Source organism: Papaver somniferum, chromosome 2 (assembly GCF_003573695.1).
Source record: "Papaver somniferum cultivar HN1 chromosome 2, ASM357369v1, whole genome shotgun sequence".
NCBI lineage: Eukaryota > Viridiplantae > Streptophyta > Magnoliopsida > Ranunculales > Papaveraceae > Papaver > Papaver somniferum.
In genome coordinates, this window is record NC_039359.1 from 1794870 (window position 1) to 1821238 (window position 26369).

Here is a 26369-nt window from a genome sequence, read left to right on the forward strand (position 1 = left end):
TGCCAACCACCTTGCGGCGCCATACCATGTCGGCCTTCCCCATGCGGCTACCAAAACGAAGGCGTGCGACGATCAACGACCACCCTTTCATCCTAGATGCAAATCCTAGCCGTCCAAGGTCGCCAAATAACGCATGGTAACCTTTGGCCCAAAACCCTTGTTTTGGCCATGCCAAACCGCGCCAACCACCTTGCCGCGCCATAACATGCGGCTACTAAAACGAAGGCGTGCGACGATCAACGACCACCCTTACATCCTAGATGCAAATCCTAGCCGCCCAAGGTCGCCAAACAACGCTTGGTAACCTTTGGCCCAAAATCCTAGTTTTCGCCACGCCAAACCGCGCCAAGGCATGCCATGTCACATGTACCAATGGCATGCTAACCACCTTGCCGCGCCATACCATGCGTCCTTCCCTATGCGGCTACCAAAACGAAGGCCTGCAACAATCAACAACCACTTTTTCATCTAAGATGCATATCTTAGCCGTAAAAGGTTAACAACTACACATGACAACCTTTGGCCCTAGTTTGGTCGCGCCTAAACAAAGCCAAAACCCTGATTTTTGGCCGCGCCTAAACTAGGCCATATTAAAGCCATACTGATCATACTTTCATGCCACTGGCTACCAAACGGAAGGTTGCAATAATCAACGGCTACCTTCCTATTAAGATGCAAAATCTCGACCGCTGAAGGTCACCACCGAGCCGGCAAGTATCCCAAGCTCAACTTTCCAGACAGCAACAACATGCTACATGTTTTCCACGAAAACACTCAAGACATCAACACATGTCACAAACTGGGGGATGCTCATTGGGTATTGGTTTGGTGGTTTACAGCGTGCGGCGTACACTACGCTCGTTATAAGAAAGTGTCATAAGGATGAGGAGGTTAGTAAATACATGGAGTAATGGTGAAACACTTTATTTTGTGGAACATCAATTCCAAGCATTACCGGTTACCACCTCCTCCCATTTACTCACCTGTTTTCCATTTCTTAATGAAACCAGAGTACCTTTCACTTCGACTTGTATAAATAGGAATTACCTATTTCCACTGAACGAAAAGTTCAAGTCAGGAGGATACAACACTCAGAAAACATTTGCTAGCTTTCCATCTGTTAGCTTCCCACTTTCTGATACAAGTCGTGAAACAACTACTCTTCCAGAATCAACTATTCTGGTCTCAACACTTTCTTCGCTTCCCTCCCCAAAACCAACCCTTCTCCTTCACTTTGTGACCGAAGCAAGTCTGGAACGACCATTTCTTGGTTTAGGCCGGATTTGTATAGATTGATCTCTCGAATCTAAAGTATTCCCTTGCAGTACATTGTTTAGGTTTTAAATTCGTTTCTCACCACATACCCGAAATTACCAAAATCGGCAGAAACCGTTTTCACCCTCAAACAACAGGGAATTCCAATTTTGCAAAAACAAAAAAAAATAAGAAAAGAAGAGAACAAACGTTTCCTAAATCCTGGAGGTGCACAACCTTGTCTCTTTTGATCAAGCACATGAGACAAGATACACAAATCACCACAATCAAGTTGTGTTGTGGTGAACAACAATATGTCCACCATGTTCCTTTTGAGAGGAATCCATAGACCTTTGTCTATCGAAACGATTGGACCATACTTTCTTCTCTAATGGTCTTGTTTTATCCTTGGAAACTAACTTCTTAGACGAAGATAAAATCTTACATACCTCAGCAGTCTTTTGAGCAAGTTTAAGCTTGTCTGCTAATCGATTTCCTCTTCGTTGAAGTTTGTTGACATGTCTGAATTTTTGTTTGTACTTGTAACACTTTGATAGTTCATGACCTTTGAATGAACAATATGAGCACGTCAATCTTGGATATAATTCAGGCATCTGAGATGTGCAAGCTGCTAGACACATAGTGGAACCTGAAACATTATACACATAGTTTCCAATAAAAAGGTTAATTTTATCTTTCAGATTGGTTGAGTTTTCTTCTGAAAGATTATCAAGATTGATGTATGTATTGCTACAATTATCAAAATCAATATTTTCACAAAGAAGTGTAACACTTGATTTTTCGTCTTTATTTGAATCATAGTTGTCAGACATTTCATCAAGAGTTGCAGCAAGATCTTTGTTCCCAGTGTATTTTTTCCGATTTGGACACTCATTTTCAAAATGACCAAAACCTTTACACTTAAATCACTGAGGCATATCCTCGTCATCAGTTTCATCATTATCCCTATTTTTAGGAGGAACGCGATTATGAGGTTTATCTGATGACTTGGATTTATCTCCGGAGAACTGTTTACTTCTCTTCAAAAGAAGATCCCTAAACTGTCTTGTGATCAACGAGACTGACTTGTAAAGATATTCATATGATGAATTAGCCTCAGAAAGATCATCTTCAGAGATGTAAAGACTTTTACTTTTATCAAGTAATTTAGTGTTCTTTAGTGCTTTGAAAGCAACATCCTTACTAGACTTGGACGTATGTTCATGATCAAAGATCTTTAGCTTTCCAACCAGAGTATTTATGGACAGCGTTGCGAGATTATTTCCTTCAACGATGGCATGCTTCTTAGAATCGTATCTAGATGGCAGTGATCTGAGAATTTTCATCACAATGTCCTTTTCAGGAATGGTCTTACCCAATGCAAAAGATGCATTAACAATTTCAGACACTTTCTGATTAAACTCATCAAAAAATTCTTCATCTGCCATACGAAGGTTTTCCCAATCAGAATTTAGGTTTTGAAGCCTAGCTTCTTTCTCACTGGTATTTCCTTCAAATACGGTTTCTATGATATCCCAGGCTTCTTTAGACTTTGTGCACGTAGTCACATGGTTCTGAAGATCTGGGGTAATGGCATGTATAATAGCATTTAATCCGTCAGAATTTTGCTTTGCAACAAGAATTTCCTCTGGACTATATCTACCAATATCCTTAGGTATAGATACATTGCCATCTGTATTATCCGGAGGATCATAGCCATTAACAACACGTACCCATGTTTGAAAATCACGAGCTTGAAGAAAAGCACGCATAGCAATTATCCACCATAAGTAGTTTGAGCCATCGAAGACTGGTGGTACGTTTATGGAGATAGAATTCCTTTCCATAGAGTCATATTGCTACAAACATGGACTTGTAAGGTCCTTAAACGTGTTTGCCTTCTCTGATACCAATTGAAAAAACGGGGGTTTAACAACCACACCCAATATTTCACTTAGAAATCTGTATAAGCTAACTCCAATATACTTTTAAGAGAATCAACTGGACAGTCAGACTCAATCTTAATAAAAGTATATCAAAGAATTATATCTCACTTTCTCGATTCAATACTTACTCAAGCAAATAAAAATCTGCGAGAGTTTAAGGATCAGTCAATTTTAATCAACAACCAATGGTTGGATTTCCCAATTGATTGATTCAACGCACAACTTGTGATATTTCAATTATATAACAAAACATAATGCGGAAAAGAAATAACAAAGACACCAGAAGTTTTGTTAAGGAGGAAACCGTAAAAGCAGAAAACCACGGGACCTAGTTCAGATTGAACACACATTGTATTAAGCCGCTACAGACACTAGCATACTACAAACTAACTTCGTTCTGGACTGTAGTTGAACCCAGATCAATCTCACACTGATCCAAGGTACAGTTGCGCTCCTTACGTCTCTGATCCCAACAGGATACTACACACTTGATTCCCTTAGCTAATCTCACCCACAACTAAGAGTTGCTACGACCCAAAGTCAAAGACTTTGATAAACAAATCTGTATCACATAGAAAAGTCTACGGTAATAGATAAATCTGTCTCCCACAGAAATACCTACGAGTTTTTGTTCCGTATTTTGATAAATCAAGGTGAACAGGAACCAATTGATAACCCGGACTTATATTCCCGAAGAACAACCTAAAATTATCAATCACCTCATAATAATCTTAGTCGACTAGAGAAAGAAGATATTGCGGAATCACAAACGATGAGACGAAGATGTTTGTGACTTCTTTTATATCTTTCTTGTCGGAGAAATCAATCTCAAGCCAATTTTACAATTGTACTTAGTACGATAGAAACAACAAGATCAGATCACACAACTACAAAAAACTAGTATCGGTCTGGATTCACAATCCCAATGAAGTCTTCAAGTCGTTAACCTACAGGGTCTCTATAAAAACATAAGGTTAAAGGAGAATCGACCCTAGCTAATACAACTAGTATCACAAAGGAGGTGTGGGGATTAGGTTTCCTAGTTGCTCGAGTTTTTCTTTATATAGCCTTTCAAATCAGGGTTTGCAGTCAACGTTATCTTAGTAACAAAGCATTCAATGTTCACCGTTAGATGAAAACCTGATTAGATTCAAGCTAGTATCTTTCAACCGTTAGATCAAAACTTAGCTTGTTACACACAAATGAAATGCACATTTATTTAGGTTTGTATAACCGTACCCAAACATGTACACTTAGTTGGTTCAACAGTATTTAAACAAATGGTTAGCCATATGAGCACTTTCATATCAACCATATTCTTCTTTACCATAACTAGTTCAAATGACTCAAATAAACTAGTTATAGAGTTTTTCAATTTCTTAGATCTTATAGAAGTATGCAAGACACAATCGAAGCAAAAACGATTTGATTCACTCGAATCGATTCATGAACTTTATAGCCACGGTTTGCAAACTTTCATTCCTTAGTTTATATAAGTTTAAATTCACGAATAATCGTTTTTAGAAAATAACCGACTTAAGTACGCATATTGGAACACGGACTTAAGTACCCGGACTAGGTTTGTTTTCAGTTCACAAACTCCAGCAGAAATTCACGGGATGTGAACTTCCGATAGTGCGCGTACTGGTACGTGGACTTTAGTTCCGGTTTTCCTGAGCAGCAAAGTACGCATACTTTGGTTCAAGGAATAAGGATTTAGACACGTATGAGTTACCACATAATGTTTATATCCAACCATGGTTATATAATCTAAACTCTCATTTCAATTATTGAAACATTCTTAGAGGACGTTATATAGTTGTTGTTCACAAACCATTTTTCGTCAAAGTAATTTTCAAGTAATTGAAACTTAATATGACTTTCGTCACTAGTAAAGATGAACTTGGCCAAAGCGAAAGCTTACCAACACATATTTCGAAAAATAGATAGGCGAGATAAACTCCGCTCGAAATAGCAAATGTGTATAATCAAAGTCTATATAGCAATACGACTTTTGTCTCAAGATATGAGATAGAGTAGATAGACTTTTGCGTGATAGATAAGTTCAAGTCTCCACATAAATTTTAGTCGATGAAGTGCCACTAGTTCCTTGAGTAGTTCTTCGTCTTTGAGCTCAACTACACTTTCTATCCTAGTCCGAGACTTAGCTGTAAGTAGACTAGAAATCAAGACTTATAGTTTTGGAAACTAAACTTGACAACAAGCTTGAGATATCAACGCTTGCGAGTACGACCGAGCAGTGATCCAACACTTATTTCATATTTACATGGATCTGCATTCTTGGAATCGGTTATACCACACTTCCAAACAAGTTTAGAATTGGTTTTCCTGTATTCCAAGACTACTATGTGATTGAAAATACAAAATCACATACATGGGTTCAATCGGTTCTACCAGTCACTAGGAAAAGTTATACCTAAATATGGAAATACTTGTGAACGGTCATACCAGTCACTAGGATCGGTTACACCAGTTACAAGGATCGGTCATACCAATTACTAGGATCGGCCACACCCATTACAAGGATCAATCATAACATCACATGGTGATTACTTTGGATCGGTTACACCAATTAACAAAATCGGTCATACCAAATCATAAGTCAGACATTGTGCTTATTTATACCAGGATACATAACCTAAGTTAAGATCGGTTCTACCATCTCACACATATTGGTCATCCAAAGATTTGCAATGAATAGCCGGATCAATAAGCCTAATGATTTCCCTTTCGATTCACGAAACAAGTTCATGAATGTACTTCCTTTAGAAAAATGTAAAACATTATTTCCTAGGATGAAATCTTCAGCACAACCCATTCACATAATTAAAACAATATATATATACAAGATTATGTCGATGTAATATCTACGAAGTTCAAAAGATAAGCGTTATACTTCGTAATCTAATTCCTTAATACTATGATCATACTATTATGATCATGTCACATCACTAGAGTATCATACAATATGTACAGTTTATACAGCTTCGCAGTTATGTTTTCAATATAACACGACATGAAAGATACATTAGGAATGAAACAGTTCAAGTCAATATTACTAACCTCAAGTGGAAGGATGGTGTCGTCGTTGTAGTTCGTTAGTTGTTCACATTCTCCAGGTCTTCAGAGTAATACTTGTATGTCTCAACATTACTAAACTTTCTAGTCTAGCCTAAACGAAGTTGAAACTAGTATTTAATAAAGCAACTCTAGATGAGTTTTGATACTAAAATATGACAACCAAACTTGACATACCAACGCTTGGTGAATTCAACCGAGCTATGCTCTAACAGAAACCCAGTGTTGCTTATATGATACATTGTACCCAAGCAGAAATCAAATTGTTCTGCAGTCTAACCCCCGATCTATCAAGTCCAATATTGAGTCTAATTTTTTTAAGTTTTTTACAGCATCAGTCAGAAAGATGAGAATGAGAAATAGTGGAGGTCATAGGTGAACCAGGTGGTGGCTGAGCATCGGAATTTTGAGGCGAGACGAAAGAAGAAAAACTTTACTAAATCGTGTTATAACGAGAATGACACCTTCCCTACATTGTATACACGTGTACAATGATTTACAACAACGTATTGATATGGTTTTGTTATTGAGGTGTCGTTCCATCATGGAGGAGAGTGGTGATAAGTCTATTGAAAAATTGGGGAAAGTATTCCCTAACACACTACAGCATAGCTAGATAGGGTTCAACCAGCTGAAAAAGTACGATCCACATACCACATTCTAAACACGCGGAAAAATTACACCACAATCCAATACGAAACTGTAAAATTCATATGTGATTTATGTAGTCTTCTGACCGAGTAAAACTCATACATGATGGTCCGTACTTAAATTGTGAGTACAAAATTTAGTTTTGCATCATTTTTTCGGTCGGCCGTCACACCGTGGCAGCGATCATCTAGTTCTTTTTTTTTTTTTGCTACAAGGAAAAAGAGAAAAATGACTAAAGCATACTTAGAATGGGGAAGGATCGGGTAACAAAAGGATTTCACAAAAGATTTTGAAAAATATTTTTAACCACTAGATTATATTTATCTAATGGCCATTCATTTTAATGATGTGGCATATAATTCATTTTTTGTTTGTGTTTGGCTGTGACCAAATTCATGAATGTAAACCCTAATACCCATAGTCTTCTGTACATCTCTTTTTTGATTCATATCTTTCTCTAGATGATATTTCGAGTTTGATTTGTATTCAAATTTTTATGTGTCTTTTTTCGTTGTGAATAGGATGATCGGCTTATAGCAATTTTTAGGCCCAACTTACCTCTCATACAATTATGAACCTAGATTATAAAATCATGATTCGTGATGTATGGCTCTGTCATGAGGACTGAAACCTTCATCTTTTTCTAGTAAAAAAATAAAGAAGTAGAAAGAAAAATTGACCTTAGATTCGGATAGAAGATCGGAATGCCAAAATCACTTTTTTTAAACTTTAATAGCATCTACATGACTACATCCATCAAAATATATCACGCTATCGCCGATCGTGATCACACATCACATCCACCAAAATATAACATGTTGATCATGAACATAACGAATTTTCTATCAAACGAAACCGAAACTTTTCATTAAATTATGATATTATTGTCTTCCCTATACTCATGCACGATTATTACGATTAAATTAAGTGGAAAATCATCAGAAATGTGAACCGTCTGATATATACGATCTTACAGTCTACAAATTTTGTCAAAAGGTTTTGTTAAAAACTTTTGTTCATTGATCATGTCCGCTTAGAATGATGGCTTAAAGTATACTTAGCTAGAGAATGAGGCTACGATATTCCCATATCTTTTGTTGAAAACAAATTTGAACTCTGTCACTTTTAAAATGACGAGGATATCAAGTACACCTCTATCTTTTTGATATTAACCTATATGACAGATATCTTGCATGATCTAATATAGATTGTCAAGAATATAGCATCCACAAGATATACACTTGGTATATAGATTATGTATCAAAATTGAACTTAACTATAGGGATCAACCCAATTGTTTTGATTAACGTACAAGTGTATTTACTTTAATTAAAAGGACAAGATAAATAATGCAGAAGTAAAGTAAATAACACAACACAAGATTTTGTTAATGAGGAGTCCGCAAATGCAGAAAAACTCCGGGACCTAGTCAAGTTTTGAATACTCTCAGAATTAAGTCGCTATACTAAGACTACTACCAACTTTGTATAGTTGAGACCAAGTAAACTAACCCTAGTTACCTAGTTTCCTCATTATCCATGCGCCTATAACCAATCTGTTTCCTAAGATAGAATCTATTATCTTTGGTTGCTTCACCAGTCGTGAAGACTTCTTGCATTCAACTCATTTGGATCGTACTCCGAAACAGTAAATGACTAATTTGTATTTGGTAACTGCTCTATCAATCTCAAAGAAGTAAATCAGAGATTTAGTTGGGTCAAACAAAGGTTCTTCCGCTTGAATGATATAAACTCCTTTGTTCGGTTTAGATCAACCAAGATCGAGATTATCAAGATAATCAGATATAGGTTTACAAATTATCATATTCGGATCCCGAAGAATGCCACCAAATGATAGACTGTCGTTTTATACGACTAGCAATAAGATGTCTATCAGAAGATAAACAAAGCTAAGTCGGATCCCAGACGATCAAGTATGTGCACGAAGTAAATCAAAAAGATAAGAAACCAATAAAAAATCTTCTTGTATTCAAATCTTCAATGTCTTCAATATACCTGCACAAACAAACTTGATTCCACTTGTAATCCATCACGCGCAAAATGGATTCTGTTAACAATGGATGATCACAAGTCTATAGTCAGATCTAAAGACCGATCTGGACTACCGTTAATCCTTGATCTGGTTTGAGTGACCTTATGTCTGAAGATAATGCTCTTAAAAATAATCAAGGCAATCAAGGTTTAATCACCGTTGGTCAATTAAATCAGTAATCGAAAACCAAAAACAATGCAAATTCTGGTTTCCCACCAACAGTATTATCTACACGGTTCATCATCCCACAAAAGTCTTTAAACTAGCGGACATAAGAGATTCCACATAATTAGGTTACTCTCTTCTCCAAGATAGTATTATAATTAATACTATTAGTCGGTCGCCACAATGACTACAAAATGATGTGCATGTGTCAGGATAAGTTTGTAAGAAGAACAAACTTCACAATTTATATACCAAGGTAGATTTGCCCTCCAAGAAATTTTCATAAATGAAAATATCTAAAGATATGCAATAAACACCAATTTTCGGTTTTGTCTAATTCCAACTAATATCCAACTAATAAACCGAAATCCCTCATGGATTAAACCTTAATACTAGCCAACATACAAGAATACTTTACTAATATATCTTTCAGAGATATGTTTTACTTGCTGGTAAAATAAAACATATAAATTCGTGAACCCTAATTAAAAGATTATCAAATATTAAGAGTCCCCTACAGCTAGGTCGACGGGAGTCGAACCTAGTTGTAAAATAAAAAATTATATATGAAAAATTGACTATAAAATCAAGAAACATGGTCGCTAAGGATTTTAAACCCTGGAAACAAAGGATATTTGAGGGCCAAATATTGGAGGCTATAAAAGTAGACATCTAAGGATCAAACAAAGAATCTTATACACATCTTTTACAACCCACAAACCTGGGGTTTACCCCTTTAATTCGTTAATAATAAATTCAATGTTTTAAATATGAAGTTTGATTATTTATATGAGTTTATTTGGAGTTTTATTGTTGCTTGTATTCATTATATCTAAAGCTCATGATTGATTTCCAGATTATTTAATTTTATAATTAAACTAATCTATTGATAACTCTGAGGCCTTACAGAGGGATTCCATTAAGAAATTGCGTGTGAAGACATCACTGCTAAGTGAACCTTGCGCTGAAAGTTCAACTGTTATGATCAATCTAAATTCACAAATCCTAAAGCTCTCGATTAGAATACACCTTGAGTGCACAATTCTTGGTGGTTCAATTGGATGGAATTTGATATTCGAGCACATCGGTATTTGGTTACACATTGGATTTTGGGAACAACAGTGCCTTTTGATGCTATTCAACGTTGGTGGTAAATAATTCTAACGAAAGATAGATAAGTATATTGATATGAGTTAATGTTTGGTAAAAGGAATCCCTACTCATCTTTTCTTCACGTCAATTTTTTACTTAATAAACCAATCCTCTTAGTATTTTTAATTCTTCTTGTTTTGCTAATCTGAATATCATCTCAATTACACTACTCCTCGTGCGAGCAATCCTTACTACCGATATATTACTTACTAGTTTTAGCCGGGAATATCTAAAGTAATTTATTGTACTTATGACACGCATCATTATTTAATAATACTTTACTCACCAACTGTAATAGGACTTAAACGACGCGGTAAGTAAAGTTTTAAAGTTAACTGATTCAAGTTTCCAAAGATAATAATAGAAATACCTTCACATGATGACACCCAACCAAGCACACCATCTTTTGAATTGAATAACTTGAGATTTTGAATACATACTTTAATAACATGTAACTCATCAACTGCAGTTGGACTTCAACGACACGATAAATGAAAATTTTGAAGTATCGCATATATGTTGTCAGAGCTTACGTCAACCACCATCTTACCTTTTGACCTTGCAGAAAAATAAAGGGTTGCAAATATTTTGCATAATGGGTTTGGTAAAAACTCCTAGTAAAAACAATTAGAAATATTAATCCTAACCTTAAATTTAGTTTCATTATAGAACAAGCTTCTTCGTATAATATATTTGCAAATCGACTTACCAAAAGAACACAATTGATGAAGTGGGTCTGGCTCAACATGTTAATGCTTGCGCTGAAAATTTTGGTTGTCTAAAAGTAAGCTTTCCTGTATAAGCTACCTAGATATTCTTTTAGGTAACAAATCTAATACATGTTGGAGTATGGGATATAACTTTACAGAAGTTCCAAGAAAGATTTAGCAGCTGGTACATGAAAAATATATATTTTTTCAAAAGGAGACGAGTTAATCTTATTTACAAATGTATTACCATGCCCTCCACATTTTAATTATTCTTATTTCAGCTTCCAAGTTATGTTAAGAAGCGGCTGTAAAAGATTTTGAGAAAGTTCTTATAAGGTTTCTTTTACAAGTTGGGTTGGATAGAATAAGGTTTGTCTTCATAAGGAGAGGGGTGGTGTTAATGTAAAGAAGCTTAAGCTAGTTAATAAAGTGCTACATGCTAAGCGCAATTTGGAAGTAAAAAGAAAAAGAAAAAGAAAAAAAACAAAAGGCATTATGGAGATACGTTATTCATCAGAAATCTAGGGGCAATATGAAAGCTATCTTAATTGATCGATCAATCATATCGGCAAGAGCTTAAAAGTTGGTATTTAAAGTACAAGAATTAGGTGGAAAATAACTTTGAGTGTTTGTTTCTCTGCTCTTTAGAAAATATGTGGAAATAAATATTTACTTCTAAGAAAGATGGTAATCTGCATTGGAATCGTTTTGGGTTGAACTTTAACTTTGGCAAAACACTGAGGAATCAAAAAGTTAATAAAGTTGTTCAGTTTCTTAATCTTTTTTAAACGTAAGCATAGTTGAATTAAGAAACTTTTTTTTTTCTTCATCGCAGGTTGTTAAAACATGGTGGCCTGTTGGTTTTTCCTCACAACATTCTTTGGGATCACAAGGTATCTCGGATTTCTATTTTTTTTTTCTTTTCTGGACTCTTTGTTCCGGCGCTAACGTGTAGAGAAATTTTGAGTCTAATTTAATATGGAACTGTTTTCTGACTAGTTTAATGTTGAATGGGTTCTTCAAGTTACAAGTTGAGCATTATGAAAAAAGTAAAAAGGAAAACCAAGAATTGAGAGCTCGGGAATTTGATTCTTTATGCTGTTTTCTTTTTTTTACCAAAGTTTATTCATGGAATAACCTTGTTTTACATCAACGTACATTCACCGGTATATTCCTACCAGAGCGCACTAACAATGGACCAAAAACACGCGTCGCAAAGTCGAGCAACATGACGTCGTGGGTCCCACCATCTATTGTACGTGGACGGATGGGGATTCAAATACCAATCATTTATATATTGGTAGGACCTACCATCACGATCACTCTACTCAAATCATTTCTCAGTTATCTGCCCTGGTTCCCGCAGCCGAGACACTCTTAACAAACTAACGCTTTAAGATGCCCAAACCGAAAACGATATCTGAGCCAAACTCCAAATGCCATGTAGTATGAGGCTGATTGGTCTCTGACTCTTTGCATACGTATTTCTTCACGATTTCATTCTGGCTTTGTCTTCTTTGATTTCATTCTACCAGCTCCGACTGGCATTTGATTTGGGATAGCAAATGAAACACTGCACCAAAGAAGAAAGATAACTCTGATCACGAAGTTAGGTATGACTCTTAGAATGTTGCAAGAGTTACTATTATTAGAAGCAATGAGTCATCCCATACCTAAAAGGGACAAAAATTAGTAATTAAATCTCTAACTTATTCTATATGATTTACTTAATTATTGATATAAGAAAGATAAGTTTCCTGAAATTGCATCATGTTGGGAACTCATTGTGGGGGACCAAGTTCAATTCAACCCATTCATGGGACTCAGTGTTGCCAGTTGCCACTAATGTAAGAGAGACCCTAGTTAGCAATTTGGGATTCGTCAAACGTACGGAACGGTAAACGTACGAGTATTATGCGGTTTTGTAAAATCCAGATTCGGTCCAAAATTCGGTCAACGGGACGTGATTCGTCAGTAATTCGGAACGGCATACGTACGTGTATAATTTGATTTATAAATGTGAATTCGGTTCTGAAAATTCGGTATTTATATATAACAAATAATTTGTATTTATAAGGTCATAGACCAATTTTTATGCATATGTGTGAGTTATTTAAAGAAAAAATAAACTTAATATGATGATATTAATAATATATACAACATTAGTTATCTAAGAGGACGTCGTATAGTGGTTTAGATGCTTGGTTAGTGAGTTTGAGATCTCTCTCACCTTCACCTTCAAATCTCTTCAGTCGTTTTTGTTTCATAAAAATTACAACACGTCTAATATTCGGTCGTGTATGCTCGGGAGGCAGTAAAGCCCAAAAAGTGGAGTCTTTGAAAAGTAAAAGCTAAAGAATTTATGGCGAATTAAGCGGACGTATCATTCGGGATACGTAAAATTCGTGAACGATTCGCGAATAATCCGGGAATGCCACATAATACGCGACTTAGGTTCGGAGTTGCAAACGTACACGAATAAGACGTTAAAATTCGTGATACGGAAAAATTCGCGAATGATTCGCGAATCATTCGCGAACTTACTAACTAGGAGAGAGACTGCAACGGCCCATAATTATTCTGATGGATTAGCTCCTCGACAATTTCCACATCCAATATATAATCCATGGCCAAGATTTTGGAACTTCGATTTGGAGCTTTTCTGATACACTAAAACTTGGAGCATTTATCTTCCTCACGGAGACGGGAAGAAATAGTTAATTAGAAATTGCGGCCATGTGATGAGCTGTTTGTAACCTTTCAAACATCACAAAGTCACTCTCTCACTCCTATCTTTTCTTTAAATAAGTAGTAATTAGAAAAAATGCAAAACCAAGACATTATCTATTTTCTTTCCTATTTTATTTATTGAATAATGAATTTCTTTTTTTTGAAAAAAATTAATGACCTACTGTTAAAATTTTAATAATGTTCCGATAAGAATAATGAAATTCTTTCTTTGTATTTGTTTTCATGTCATCACTAAAATGATAAGAAGAAATTTATTTCGTTGAAAATGGAAATATATCTATCTAGAATTTTAGATGGATAAGGAAAAAAAATTAATAGTTAACACTGCTCGATAAGGCGATTCAGGTTTTTCTTATTGAAATATGTCGGAAATTGAAAAAAGCTTATCGAACACTATTAAAAACTTAATAATGAAAAAGCCTAAATGCACCAAGATTAATAATTAACAAAAAGCCTGGAAAAAACAAATATTAGGCATTGTACTCTAATTGCCATGGAAGAAAAACACTCTTGCTCGGTTTTTTACATTTCTTCACTGAAAAACTAAAAGGAATACTCAAACGATAGTAGAGCAGGGATTACTATCCAATACACAATAAACTCCATTTTAGAGTTTGTATTAGGGTTAGTATTATTAAATTTGAATATTTTACAATGTCAAAATGGAAAGTATATGTGAAATCTATAATTTAATATTTAAGAAATACTCTATACTAAACTAAGTATGAGTTAAAGATATATTATTTAAAATACCGGCCGTTGTGGCGATCTAATTCCAACTCCAAAGCACTAGATGAGTAACGGCTTCCTATTGTACGTAAAAAGAGAATAACAAATAATGATTTCTGCTTGACGAATCAATCCTGGTCAAAGCGGGAAACCATTACCCGTTTGCTGGTAAAACATTCAGGAGACAAGGTTCTTCCATTTCCCTGTATATTTCATCTCTAATTCCCTATATTTTTCATCTCTAATTTTAGGTCTTAAAACTTTTTTTCTAAAATAAAAGGTTTTCATTCCCAGTATATGTATTCTTCAGATTGAACTGTACATCGCAATTCCTTATTTAGGTTTATCTTTGGTGCTCTTTTGATACATCCATATTTCTTGATCGAGGAATTGTATAAAAGGCCCCTGTTTTTATGCATTTATATTTCGTCGATCCTGAAAGAGGTGCAACACCAAACTCCACGAACATGAAAACATTATAACAATCCTGAAATGTGTTATATAAGGTTGATTCTCCACTGACCAAAAACCCTAAGATACTTGGAAATGATAAACCCTTTTCGGGGAATGATGTAACAAACCTGAAAACGGTGATTTGATCCTGAACCGAGCTCGACAAATCTAAAAATGATGTAGTAGATTAATGTGGCAACTAGTAAACCTATAGAATGGTTACCAATGGGTTGTAATGTAATTTTTGTCCTCACCTTTACTGGTTAACTAGTCTTCCCTAATTAAGATGAAAAACTAAATTGTAAAGGTACTTTAAGATTATTTTTTATGTCGTGGGTGATATTTTATTGGGGGTAAAAGATTAGGGTAATTTATCAAATATTTTTTCTTGATTCAAGTTTCTTCATCAAATGAGTCTACAGTACGGTTTTGTAACATCAAACCCTTTTTTGATGTTTTTTGTTTTGAATGTTTATGGTTTAAATTTCTACATAATCACACAGATTAGATTGAATGAAGTGATTAATGAACATGTTTTGTGAAAATTCCCATGAATTTTTGAATAACGGGATAATTTTGGACCAACGGTGTTGATGTATGAGTATAGTTAAGATTTTTGGTCAATAGACCTGAGACCATCTCTATCGAGGTGTGGAAGTGTCCGAGAGATGAAGAGATAACTTGGTTGACCAAGATCTTCAATAGTATCTTCCAGTCAAATCGAATACAAAATGAATGGCGAAGAAGCGTCATTGTTCCAATTTTTATAAATAAAGGGGATATCCAGAGTTGTTCAAACCACATGGGTATCAAATTAATGAGCCACACAATGAAGCTTTGGGAACGCATCATTGATCGTCGGCTTTGAGGGGAAACTTGCGTAATGAAAAATCAATTTGGTTTTATGCCTATAAGATCGACCGGGGAAGCGATTTTCCTGGTTAGAAAACTAATGGAACGCTACCGGGAACAAAAGTGAGATCTTCACATGGTATTCATTGACCTTGAGAAAGCCTGCGACAAAGTTCCACGAGAGGTAATATGGTGGGCACTCGAACAAAAGAGGGCATCGCCGAAGTACATAACCTTAATCAAGAATATGTACGAGGGAAAAGTCATCGGTGTCCGGACGTGCGACGAAGTCTTGAACGATTTTCCAATCAAGATAGGGCTACCCAGGGATCAACCTTGAGTCCTTATGTATTTGTGCTAGTAATAGATCAAGTTATGAGGTACATATAGGGTGAGATCCCTTAGTGTATGCTCTCCGTAGACGATGTGGCATTAATTGGTGAATCAAAGAAAGAGGTAGAGGATAAAGTAGAGTGGTGGCGGGAAACTCTAGAATCGAAGGGCTTCGGACTCAGTAGGACCAAGACGGAATATCTGAGGTGCGATTTCGACGACACAAGGCCTGATGTTGGAAAAGTTGTCATTGGCGGGCAGATTGTACCAAACAAAAAAGCCTTACGCTATCTGGGATCTATGATCCAAAGTGGTGGTGATATCCGCGAGGACATTCGACATAGAATCCAGGCAGGGCAGGGAAAATGGAGATTGGCGACGGGAGTCCTTTGTGACCGTAAGGTCCCAGCTAAACTGAAAGGAAAGTTATACAAAACGGCTATCCGACCTCCGATGTTGTATGGAGCGCAATGTTGGGCGACTAAAAACCCACACATCAGAGAGCTACATGCAGCAGAGATGCGGATGCGGCGGTGGACCCGCGGACATACAAGGCATGAAAGAATCGGGAATGATTGTATGCATAACAAGCTTGGGGTAGCACCAATCGAGGATATGCTCACCCAACATCGACTGTGTTGGTTTGGGAATCTCCAGGAAGACCACCAGATGCTCCGGTTCGCATAGCACGCATCAAACGTGCAGAGGGAAGGATGAAGCGGAGAGGCCAACCAAACTTGACCTTGGATGAACTGGTTATACGGGATCTGAGCCAGTGGGACATATAGAAAGAGTTGGCGTTCGACAGAAGTGCTTGGAGAGAAGTGATCCATGTGAATGGGGTATGTACACGAGGAATGTGAATTGACCCTCTTATTTCTGACTGTCTCTTTAGAAGGGCAACATAGAATCACGAAGCTTGTCAAATGGTACCTCAGCCGGCAGAACCTAGAGAAAGAGCTGACGTTGGACAGAAATGCATGAAGTGCAGTGACCCATGGGATCGAGGTATGTGCATGAGGTATGTGAACTGAACCTCTTATTTTTGACTGTCTCTTTAGTAAGACTATGTAAATCATGAACATGTAAACTACCATGGCATATTTGTAAAGGGGGGGACTCCCCCCATAGCTCTGCAGATTGAAGGATTGTGAAGGGGGAATCACCCCCGTAGACCTGTATCCAGGACATGGAGTAAGTAGATATATTACTTTAATGGTCGCGAATACATAATCATACATAATCCCATTGAAGTGATGACTACTGCACCCTCTGTACCGAAAAAACGAGACACGAAATGAGCCTAGGATTTTCTCTTGTCTTTGTACAAGTTGCGCAGGCGAGCCGACGTAAAATATTCTAGCCATACTTTTATGGGATAAACCTTTACGAGATAGTGTTTTCCCTACCTGGAATTTGTTCCTTGACTCTAGTGTAACTGATTACATTATTGTGTTGAATATGTTAATTATATTGTGAACAATTATGTGAGAATTTCTAAAAAAATATGATGATCATACCGCTCGAGACATAAACAAAACAAGAAAAATTTAATTTAGGACGAGTTAGGTTAAGCTTAATTCATTTTAAAAATAATGGTGAATTCTCGTCCAAATGCTAAAGAAGTTTTAGGTATTTTGGATTTTCTTCCATATTTGCCTAATTCAAAGATGTGGATAACTTTGCGAACCTCTTTCTGAGAGGTAGTGGAATTGAGGACCCAAAGACCTAACATCTAGAGGGAGAAAAAGAGCAGAAAGCAAAATAAAAAAACAAAAAAAAACTTGTTCTCAGAATTTAAAAGTATTATAAAAAAGAGTTGAATGTTCAAGTATCTCAAGAGGATATCTATCAGTTCTCATTGGCACCCTAATGAAATTTGTAGAGGTATTCCACCATTATGTTGTCTCAGTGCACGCTCTGTATTTGATTAACTCACCAGCCACATGATAATGTGTGAGTACCTGAATTGTATTATCGTCAAAAAAGATATACAATTTTGTTGGAGTTTTATTTAAATTAAAATTACTTGTCTTACTTTACTGACCTAGTCATGTGTTAGTTGAGTAACTAGTATTTACATGTTAGTTAAGTTATTTACGACATGTTCACGACTAGCATATGGTTGGGGTGATACTATGCACCGAATGTGTTTAATGGTGTCTGGTGATTGCAAGTTACTTGTTAAGCATGTCAATGTTAGTGAGTCAGAGTCGAGTACAGATTAAATCCTATATTAGTGCAGTCATTATAATTAAAAAGTATGAGAATCTAATTCAATGTAGTTCTCTATGAATTTTTTGTTTCAACGCCTCTCTGATCTCTCTCTATACTTTGATTTTCATCATAGTATCAGAATTAGGGTAGAGAGAGTTGTTATAGTTTAAGAGACGGTAGAAAAAATTAGAGAGACTACTTTTTCTAATGTGAGAAAAAGAATAAAAAGAATAAGCTCAGATCGATTTTGGAGTTTCAACTATCGTGACAAGAGGTGTAACTTGTATGCCGTGTTGCTCAAGATTGATGAGTGACTATCTTATGTATAAATAACATGATGTAAAATCATTGGGGTGGTGTAAGCAATTGATTACATTGTTGCATATAACCCGTTCTAGAAGGAAGGATTTGTTTGTTTTCTTATTTCTAAAGGTGAATAAGGTGTCATGCACGCCGTGTTAGATGATTCTTCTTAAAGAACTTTTGGTGTGATATGTGTTGCAAAAACTGTTAGGAGACATACTTATAAAAGTTAAATCGGTGTGAATGAGATTCCCGGAGGAGTAAAATATCTGGTTTCATGTCATGGAACAAGCAGGTAGGTTAAAATAGCCATAATTCTCGCCTTTTAATGCTTCCACATTTTTTCCCCAAATTAGTTTGTCACTTTTGGGATTCACTCGCTCGATGTGTATCTTCTTTGGGAGAGGTCCTCTGTCATTGTTTAAGATATATCAAATGAATGTTTAGAATATGACAACCTCAATTTAGGGAGTGTGATATTTTTTTTTATTGATAATGATTTTAGTGATGAGGAGTTTCAAACTCAAATCGGGTGTCATCTTACCCAACAAATTTATCATAGTACTACAATGATATTGTATTGAGGGTGTGATTGTACGATATGAATTCAAGCATTAAGGATGGGGAGATAAGAAACCGGGATGATCAGGTATTCACAATAATCAAAATTTTTGATCACTATAGACAGAAACGAATCCTTCCTGTAATTCATAAAATGACTAGTGATATTCGATACCCATGACCAAAGAAGAAGAAGGATTCAGTTGTATTTGTGGCAGTAATTCCTTCCAAGCCTTCACCAGAGAAACCCTAGATGGAATTTATTCTTCAATCCCCGTTTGGCAACCATTAGAGCATGGGTTTCGTGATTTTTTATCTATTTTTTATTAGTTTTTCTTGACGGGGAATAGTCCCCCGTCTAGTTTCAAATTTTTTTACTCCACGGGAGACAGTCTCCCGTATAGTGCATTTTTTCTTTTGATCATAGTGGCTTCACTCGTTCATTCGTGCGAGTCATCTTTCGTATGAAAGAGTTAGTCTTCAAACGAAGACTACCCATAACCCCTTGCTCTAAGTCTAGTGGAGGCCATTAGGCTCCAAAAGTATACCAACCAGTAATGATAATGATTATTTCCTGTTAAGGTGAATGTGTAACAAGTGCTATGGGGGTTTAACCCTATAGTTCTTTCGAAAGTGGGTTTTCATACCACTTCAATTCAAAGTCCGATTAATGTTTTTCATAGGAGATCAGTCTGGATGTTGGAATCTTGAATATTATCAAATTACGGAGTCATATTTTGTGCATATTCTCCGATAAGTGTGCACGTGACACTTAAATTCCATCCTTTGATTTTGTTTTGACATTTATGTGACGGGTGGACAAATATAAATACGAATAATAGTAGGGTTAGTCATAAACTAATCAATTGTATGGACACCCTTTCATGAAATGTGCACAACATAAGATTATTGGCTCATTTTTCCGTGTATATATATCCTTCCTCCGTCCCCATTATATAGACGGACAAGTGAGTTTCTTTTAGAATAAGAAATTTTTTTGTCCCCCTTTTTTTCAACTTTTCAAAACTGTCCCAATTATTAACTTTTCCATTTAATTTAGTTTTCCATCCAATTTTTTACTTATTTATCCTTTACTTGTCACATTTATCTTCTACTTCATTTTTTCAGGTTCGTCGAGCTCGGTTCATGGATTTAGGGTTCGGGGTTCAGGGTTAAAAGTTCATGGTTCAGGGTTCATGGTTCACGATATAGTTCAGGGTTTGGGGTTTATGGTTCATAGTTCAGGCTTCATTGTTCATGGTTCACGATATAGTTCAGGGTTAGGGGTTTAGGGTTCATGGTTCAGGTTTACGGTTCATAGTTCACGAGATAGTTTAGGGATAAATATGACTTTTTAATAGGTGAGATAACTGCCACCTTGCATTTAACGGGATGGAAAGCGTTATTTGAAAAAAACGGGGCAGTTTAGAAAAGTGCAAAAAAATGGGGGGCACTTTTTTTACCCTAATTCAAAACTGGGTCACTTTATCAAAATTCTCATATAAATACGAATAATACACCCTCCGACCCTATTATAAAAGCGGAGTTGTAAAAATTTGTAGTCCCATTAGATAGGCAGACTTTCAATTCCAAGATGATTTTTTCCATATATTGCCCTTATTTATTATAGGTAGTTATCACCACAATTAAGTTAATGCTTCTAGTGTTGGAAATTGTACAAAGCATAAAACATGAAAGAGGATGGAAATGTAGGAAATCAAAAAAAAATCTTATTCTAAGAGAAACTCACTTCTCCGCTTATATAATAGGGATGGAGGGAGTAGTAGAGTTAGTCATAAACTAATCAATTGTATGGACACTCTTTCATGAAATGGGCACAACATAAGATTATTGGCTCATTTTTCCGTGTATATGTATATATACTCTCTCCGACCCCATTATATATGCGGAGAAATGAGTTTCTCTTAGAATATTTTTTTTTTTGATTTCCTATATTTTCATCCGCTTTCCTGTTTTATCCTTTATACAATTTCCAACACTAGAAAGATTAACTTAATTGTGGTGATAACTACCTATAATAAATAAGTGCAATATATGGAAAAACCCATTTTGGAATTCAAAGTCTATCTATCTAATGGGACTACAAATATTTACAACTCCGCCTTTATAATAGGGACGGATGGACTATATAGGAAGGATCGATCTTTAAATCTCTTGTAGTCGATAAAAATCATCGGAAGTAATAACTTGACTCGAAAACAACGATAACAATTTCTTAACCTAGTTTAAACTATAATGTGACGAAAGTAGGGGATGATGATTTAATTATCTTGACAACTAATCATATTTATATGCGTATATTTTTATTTTTGAATTCCTTTTATAGTTCGGGAGGATTATACCGTCGACGAACTTTGACAGTCTAACTTAAGTTTCGGTATTTACTAGTGCTAAAAATTTTGCTATTAAATTGTGGATGTGGTCGTAGTATAATGATAAGTCGCTTGTATGTACACCTTTCATCATCCACCACGTGTACCAAAAGAGACACGTGGAAGGCATGCAAAACAAGATATCAAAACATGATAACAAGCATCTCATCAGAAGATGCCATCGGTCAGCAGATCTGACGGTCAGGGACAAAAGATCACAGAGGTATGATGGCTTAGAGGAACACCAGATAATACCCCTTGGGTGTTCATACACCCAATCCCGAGGAAGATCCCAGATCAACGTGGCTTCGTGATTTATGTGTTCACAATCTGGCGTTAGAAACAGGGAATTTGTCCCGGTAAAAGATTTATCTTATCCTGTGATTTCACCTTAAACGCGCATTATGGTTGTGCCCTATTCTGGGTTCAGCGTGCTTTCAAAACCTTTTTTATTCTGGGTTCATGGTCTTCATTTTCACAAACACCATTTCAAAGCAGACAAATCCACGGCTATCTATCACAGATTTGCACGTGAGGCGTTTTTCTTTTAAAACTAAGACTTAATAATCCAGATTCATGAGTTCTCGCTACGGATCTGCCTTTTCAAGAGTTTTCCTTTTCAAAAGTAGTCTGAAAACAAGGTCCATGATTGTTTATTAGAGGATTTATGTTGCGAAAACTAGACCGATGGAGTCTTTATGTTTCTCTTTTATTAAGGCCCTTGGGCAGCTCATTTCCTTTTATTCCACAAATTTTGCGGGTACGAATGACACTAACCCGATCCTCGTGGATATCTTTGGTTCTCTTTATTTATTCCCCTATGCAGAAAAGGACTAAAAATGGAAAAGATACTAGAGGCAGGAAAAACCAAAGCCTCATCAAAGGAGACACCGAGGATTACCCCGGTCATGACCCGAAGCAAGCAGAAAGGAGACAAAGCTAAAACAGCTACTCAGAGGCAGGATGCTGCGGAAATCACCTCACCTATGAATACTAACTCCATTGCAGTCGCGGCTCTCAAAGCAGCAGCCACAAAGAACAACGCAACTGTTGCGGCCCTCTAGGCTACAAAAGCTAACAAGACTTTGGTTTCAAACCAAATCCATCAACAAAGAGAAGGGGTGGCAGAATCTATGACACATCAGCCCGCACATCCACCAGTCTTCGGAATGCCGTCAACCAACGGTCAGAATCAAACCATACCAGTGGTTTTAGTACCGCGGGTGGAAGCTCAACCGAGTGGACCAAACTTGGAGATACCAACAATTGAAGCTGATCCTCTACCACCCTTAATACACAGTAGACGAAGGGGGAACTATGGCCGTAGGGGTACAAGCCGGAAATCCCAATCAGGGATCAAACCAGTCCCACCGACTGGTGGTAGAGCTCGAAGAATTGAAAAAAAGCCAGCAGGTCTACGCAGATGCCGTAGCTCTTTTGGCCAGGGAGAACCAAGACTTGAAAGAGAGGATTGCCCAAATCACGAAGACTAGCCAAGAACTGGACGAAGAAAATTCTAAGGCACCAGAGCTTAATCGAGACCGAAGAATCATCCTAGCAAACGTCGCTAAGGGAAGCAGTGCATCCGATCCGGAATATGCCGCCGAAGACTTAGACTATTATGACAGTGAAGTTCGAAGAAAGAAACGCTCAACTGAGCATGAGAACGTGGGATATTACCGCGCAATGGAAGAGCTGCGTGATGAGATGATGGCTGAGATCAGGCAGTTAAAAGCCAGACAAGGCGGAGGAAGGCTTGAAGAGGTGATGAAAGAAGCTAACTCCACGCCCCTAACTCATCGCCTGGAAAATACCCCTATTCCGTTAAAGTGCCTTGTCCCAACTTTTGAATGCTATGACGGATCCAGTGATCCCGCGGCACATATCTGGTATTATGATCGTATCTTAGCACGATGGAGTAAGAACGACGCCGTCCTCTGTAGGTATTTCCCATCAAGTCTGAAGGGATCGGCTTTGTCTTGGTTTGACAACCTGCCACCTGATTCCATCAACTCCTACAATCAAATCGCAGAGAAATTCTTGAGAACCTACATGTACAACAAAGCTGTCAACACCGGAATGGATAAACTTTTTTCTCTGGCAATTGGTTACAAGGAGAACACGAGGGAATACACCAACAGATGGCACAAATCTTCCAAGCCATAGTGAGTGTGGATCCCGTAGTAAGCATCAACCGCTACAAGTGGGGATTAGACCGATGAGTCCACTATTTGTTGAGATCCACGGAAGCGTACCTAAGACAGAAGGAGATCTTCGAATAATTATTGAGAAGTATGCTCGTCTTGAAGAAATCCAGCGTGAGAACCCGAGGGCACAAACGCAGAGGTCTCACCGTACCAATTCCGCAGAAAAAACCAGCGGGGCCAAAAGAAATGGCTCAGTGGAACGACCGCACGAAGATAGGAAGGAACGAAGAGATGAACGACGAAAAGACGATCGAAAATTCGAAGATCAGGTTTACACGAAGCTCAATGCTAGCTACGCTCGGATCTTGCGAGAGATCAAAGGAAGGGAAAATTTGGAGTGGCCGTGGTCTAAGGGAAAACAGCCCCCAAGGTCCGAGAAGTCTAAAGATTACTGTGAGTATCATTGCTTCAATGGACACCAGACCGAGAAATGCAAAAACCTCAAAATAATGATCCAAAAATTGATTGATGTTGGAGAACTCAAGCAATATATACGAAAGGAAGTCACCGAGGACAGATCCAAACAAACCAAGCAAGTCCAACTTCCAGAGGGAAACCACACAATCAACACCATCTCGTGTTCCGAAGCCGCAGGGCCCTCACTTACATCGCAGATAAGAAAGAGGCTACGAAAGCAATTCGAAGACCACTGCGAATTATATAAGATTGATGGCGTAGAGGTGGACGAGCACGAAGAGTGGATGGACGCACCTATCATCTTCGATACTGAAGATATCGAAGAAGATATGGAAGACCATAACGATCCATTGGTCCTCACACTACCAGTGTCCGGATGTAACCTCAAAAATATCCTCATCGACGGGGGAAGCTCAGTGAGCGTTCTATTCTACGACGCCTTCAAACGGATGAAGCTCCATGATGAACAGCTGATGACCTCTTATTACACCATCTACGGGTTCAACGGAGCGCCCACAAAGCCATTGGGAGACATCGTGTTGCAGGTGAACGCCGGGCAGATGAAAGTAGAAACACGATTCAGCGTGGTAGACGCCCCATCCCCCTATAACGCCATTATTGGACGAAAGTGGGTACATAAACTCAAGGGAGTGGCAGCAACTTACTACCAATATCTCAGGTTCCCTACACCCGAGGGAGTAATGGAAATCAAGGGAGATCGGGTCTCTGCAAAAGAGTGCCAGGCCACTCAGGATCGTATCAACAACGAACAGGAAGAGCAGCGAAAAACCCGAAGGATCAAAAATAAAGAAGCTGCGAAAGAAAAGGCCATAGACCTGTTCCTCAAGGAAACCGCAGGGAAGGGATTGACAAAAGATGATAATGTCCTTAACACAGAGGCAAGTACTTCAGCAGCCAACGAAGGACAGAAACATACCAAATAGCAATAAAAGAACGTCCCAGTCCGTGGGGACCCGAAGCCGGTGTTCACACCAGTGGAGCCCGTAAAAGAAATCAACATAGGAACGGAAGAAAACCCGAAGATGATCAAAGTAGGGACCATAATGGACGAAAAAGGAGAAGATTCCTTAACCAAATTACTTAAAGAATACGCGGATGTATTCGCCTCGAAGTTAGGAGACATGCCGGGGATTGATCCAAAAATAATCCAACACGAGCTGCGCATCAAACCAGGCACGCCACCTTTCAGGCAGAAAATAAGAAAAGTTGCACCAGAGTATCATAAGGCAGTAGAAAAAGAACTTCGGAAACTACTAGAAGCAGGTTTCATCAAGGAAGTCAAATACCCTACATGGATCTCCAACATGGTCGTCGTTCCTAAGAAAAATGGAGGGGTTAGGATATTCATCGACTTTACTAACCTCAACAAGGCATGTCCAAAAGACAGCTATCCCCTACCGAGCATAGATCAACTGGTTGAAGCAGTGGAAGGGTACGAAGAGCTGTCATTCATGGACGGATATTCTGGTTACAACCAAGTAGCCCTGGCAGAAGAAGATCAACTACACACAGCATTCTACACCCCGCATGGCATTTATTTCTACACTAGAATGGCCTTTGGACTTCGAAACGCATGTGAAACTTACCAGAGAATGGTCGATGATATCTTCAGGCCATGGATTGGTAGTACCCTAGAAGTCTACGTTGATGACATGCTCGTCAAAAGTAGGCTGCGCAAAGATCACCACCAGGACCTGAGAGATATTTTCGAAGCAATGAGAAAACATCACATGAAAGTAAATCCAGAAAAATGCACCTTCGGTGCCACCTCATGGAAATTCCTCGGATATCTGGTAACAAAAAGGGGTATTGAGGTAGACCCCACGAAGATTCAGGCCATAGTGGAAATGCCATCTCCGAAGAATTTAAAAGAAGTGCAAAAGCTTAATGGGTCCTTAGCAGCCTTGGGCAGATTTATTGCCCGATCCTCGGACAAATGCAAACATTTTTTCAATATTCTCAAAAAAGGGAGTAAGTTTGAATGGACCGCAGAATGCGAAGAAGCCTTCCAAAGAATCAAGGAATACTTGGTTTCAATTCCAATCCTGCAGAAGACTGATCCTGATGAGGTTTTGGCATTGTACATAGCAGTGACAGAAGATG